Source organism: Hemiscyllium ocellatum, unplaced genomic scaffold (genome assembly GCF_020745735.1).
Source record: "Hemiscyllium ocellatum isolate sHemOce1 unplaced genomic scaffold, sHemOce1.pat.X.cur. scaffold_427_pat_ctg1, whole genome shotgun sequence".
Lineage (NCBI taxonomy): Eukaryota > Metazoa > Chordata > Chondrichthyes > Orectolobiformes > Hemiscylliidae > Hemiscyllium > Hemiscyllium ocellatum.
This window is the reverse complement of record NW_026869048.1, coordinates 325,956-329,957: the sequence shown is the minus strand read 5'-3', so window position 1 is coordinate 329,957 and position 4,002 is coordinate 325,956. Positions and strand designations below refer to the sequence as shown.

Sequence of the window (4,002 nt, the reverse complement as noted above, 5' to 3'; positions counted from 1 at the left end):
GCCTTTTACCTTAACCGTGCAATTGGCTACAAGGATGTTCACACCTGGACATGAGCCACATCGATACCGACTGACTTGGAAACCTGTGTGGGAAGCGACGAGAAGCGACTCAATAAATCTTGCTAAATTCCATGGTGCTTATTAGAAATGCAGTTTCTGTTCACCTCAATTTAAAAGGCAGTTTCTGAACATAGTAACTGAAGTCAAAAGGTAATTATCTCACCCCACCCCAATTCCGGGAGAAGTGCTAACTGCCCTTGAGTGCTTTTTGTTCTCGATGTGAAGAGCTCTCACGCCTGAGTCACCTTCACGTCTCTTGTCGCTGAGTGACTCACAAAGAAGGAGTTTCACCAGAGCTGCAACTGCCTCACTTTCCCACTCGCTCTCCCCGTTTACAGTTTCCTGCTGGTCAGTGATTTAATGAAAACCAAAAGGATGCGATGTCATTCTGCAGCCTCTCTGTCAATTCCTCCGTTTCAGTTCCAACATGGCTTAGATCTCGGAGCGCACCTTAATACTAGCGGTGGTATGAAAGCACAGGTCCAAGAGGTTCCTCGCAGAGTATAATTTCTTTCATTGCTGTTGCTGATTGAATGAGTCACTAACGTGCAAACTGATCCAAACCATGATTCAGCACCTCTGCTGCCAATTCTCGCACGTTGAATAACGACAGAGAGTTTCCAAATGAGGCCTTGCAGAGACGACTTTGGTTTACATTTGACAGACAGACTAGTTCAGGAATCAGTGGTGCGCTGATCAGTAGCACCAGCGCATCAGCTTCTTCCCTGTCTTTGAACCGGTCCGCCTGCGCAAGGAATGCAAATGCGGGACAGTTTTTCGTGGAAGGGATCAGAACGCGGTAACTACACTCTCAAACAGAATGACTTATGATCAGAACCAGGTTTTACAATGGTTCTGATCAGAACAAGCCTTTACAATGCTTTGCTCACTAATTAAATGGAAGTGCATCACATTTCACAAAGAGAGCAGATTTGTTCGAGCATTTTCGAAGGCAGATTTGCAGATGGGAGAGCAAGCAAGAAAGCTCCGTTCTTGTCCGTGTAAAAGGCTGCAATTGAAGGACAAAGCAGTTTCTGCCCAGCTTCGAACTGGGGACCTTTCGCGTGTGAGGGGAACGTGATGACCACTACACTACAGAAACGAGCTTCAGCTGAGCGCGTTGCGGCTCTGTGGCATCCAGCACTGAAAGTTGAAGCCATTCTACGTTTCACCTTTCTTTTTCCAATAGCTCGTTGTTATCCAGGGAAATTGACATCTTAAAAAAGTCAAAAAATATAGACTGAAATTAGTGACAAAATATAGACAAGGATGTCGTCAATGTTTGGACTGGAGTGTGAAGTGGACTAAGCTGGGACAACTTTCCCGGCAGCATAACGGCTGCGACATGGTTTTATGGAAGGGTTGTAAACTGAGTATTTACGTGTTTTACACAAGCTAGGGTGAGTTGGAAACTCGAGAGCATAGGTTTAAGGTGAGTGGTCTGAAATTGACAAAGGACCCCGACGCACATTTTCCACTCACAAGGTTGTGGGTGTATGGAATGAGCTACCAGAGGGAGTGGAGGAGGCTATTGCACTCAGAAAATTGCAATGGTAATCGGATGAGTTTCTGGATAGGATGGGTTTAGAGGGATTGAGGAGAAATGCTGTGGAACGGGACTTGTTTAATTTTGGTGATGTGGTGAGCATGGATGAGATACACCGAAGTCTCTGTTTCCACGCGGTGTACCCCAATAACCTTGCGTTGCTTACACCGGTTTTAAAGGATTACTTTTCAGCGGAGCTTGCCGTCGCAGTCTGTAGCACAATCATTTAATCTGTTTGACTGCTCACGGGAAAGGTAGTATTGTGAAACACTGCAGAAACGAACGACTCCCTTACTTTTGCTGTGACTGACCATACTTCGTGAAATTTTTCCAGATCCCCAGTTGAGGATTTTTGCTGCTGGAAGTTACCTCAGAACCCCTGTTAACTCGTAATGTATTGAGCGAATCGCAAACAGAAAGCATTTAACACGGAACACAAACAAAACTGGCATACCTAATGCATGTTCAGACACAGCGAAGTATGAATGCTAAATGTGAGACAGTCCGAGGGCATGAGGCATAAAGTAACCTCACAACTAACAACTGGGCAATTCCAAACTACTCTTTCAAACATACTGCAGCCTTAGTGCACCACCACTTCCCGGACAATGCTGAAAAGAGAGAAAGAAATAATATAATAAGTATGGGCCATAAAAAAATTGAATTTCACCAATCACAGTCTCGATTAGATTACCTTTCCCTTCCGGTGTCTCCAAGACGGAAATGAAGGAAATGGGAGAAATTCAATAACACATTCAGTGAAAAGAATTTCCCATTCGCCAGAAAGCCAAATAACGATGAATCGATTCAGCGCAGGACTTTGTTTCACAACAGCGATGAAATAACAGTCTCCATTCGGTTCCAGTAAAAATTCAACTTGCCTGGAACGTAAACCAAGCGTTGAGCTGTTTGCGATTTTTCGGCAGGGGAGGCGAGCACCATCATGACAGCAGAGAGACTTCACAATATTCACCACAGTTAATTCCCCTGGAACATCAACGCAGCGGGGATTTTAACAATGCTGCAGCGGTGGAGTTGACCAGCTGAAATGGCAGTGGTGGGATTCAAACCCACGCCCCTTTCAGGACGGGAACCTGGATCCAGCGCCTTAGACCGCTCGGCCACTCTACCAGGCAGCGCGGCAGCGCATTTACTTGCATTTCGAATTGTGCTCCTGCATAACCACACATGCTAAGTCAAATGAAAAGGGTTCCATGATCCCTCTCCGACTCGCACAGCTGCTGGGATGTGCCCAGCTACAATGACAATTTCGCAGCAGATCATGAAAGCCCATCAATCCAGACAAAAATCAATGGTAAGCTGAGTCTATCTTCTCAGACTCTTTTCAACCAGAAATGTATCTTTGACTGCGTGAGAATATATGTTCGGTTATGATTTGGTCAAATCACCATGAGCTGCTTGACATTACTTCAATTTCGATTCTTGCTTTGCTGAATGATTTCACCGATTGCTCGAAACAGGACAACTTTCACGTTTACACGGAACACGAAACACACCGGACTACAGGGAAAATGCACAAAGCTGAGCAGGCCGTGTTCCACATTATACCGTGCAGCATCGTTTCAGTCACTGTGTCTGTTTTGCAGAATAAGAGTCCCAAAGAATGTTCTCCATCCTAAAACCGGAGGTAGCATTACAATCCGAGAACGACAGATCACATTGGGAGGATGCTGTGACCTCGGGGCCAGTTCGAGATGCCACTTTCCTTGCCTTTTACCTTAACCGTGCAATTGGCTGCAGGGATGTTCATACCTGGACATGAGCCACATGGATACCAACTGAGTTGGAAACCTGTGTGCGAATCGAAGAGAAGCGACTCAATAAATTTTGCTAAATTCCATGGTGCTTATTAGAAATGCAGATTCTGTTCACGTCAATTTAAAAGGCAGTTTCTGAACATAGTAACAGAAGGTCCTACTCACCCCACCCCCACTGCGGAAGAGCTGCTAACTGCCCTTGAGTGCTTTTTGTTCTCGATGTGAAGAGCTCTCCCGCATGAGTCACCTTCACGACTCTTGTTGCTGAGTGACTCACAAAGAAGGAGTTTCACCAGAGCTGCAACTGCCTCACTTTCCCACTCGCCCTCCCGTTTACATTTTCCTGCTCGTCAGTGATTTAAAGAAAACCAAAAGGTTGTGATGTCATTCTGTAGCCTCTCTGTCAATTCCTCCGTTTCAGTTCCAACTTGGCTTCGATCTCGGGGCTCACCTTAATACTAGCGACGCTATGAAATCACAAGTCCAGAGGTTCCTCTGAGAGTGTAATTTCTTTCATTGCTGTTGCTGATTGAATGAGTCACTATAACGTGCGAACTGATCCAAACCATGATTCAGCACCTCTGCTGCCAATTCTCGCACGTTGAATAACGACAGACA

General features: G+C 45.5%; 1 non-coding gene across 1 annotated transcript; it reads right to left on the bottom strand.

Moving 5' to 3' along the window:
• Nucleotides 1-1,089: 1,089 nt before the first annotated feature.
• On the bottom strand, nt 1,090-1,162 carry trnav-cac (transfer RNA valine (anticodon CAC)). The gene has a single exon. It is a non-coding gene; the product is annotated as a tRNA-Val (tRNA).
• Nucleotides 1,163-4,002: the final 2,840 nt, after the last annotated feature.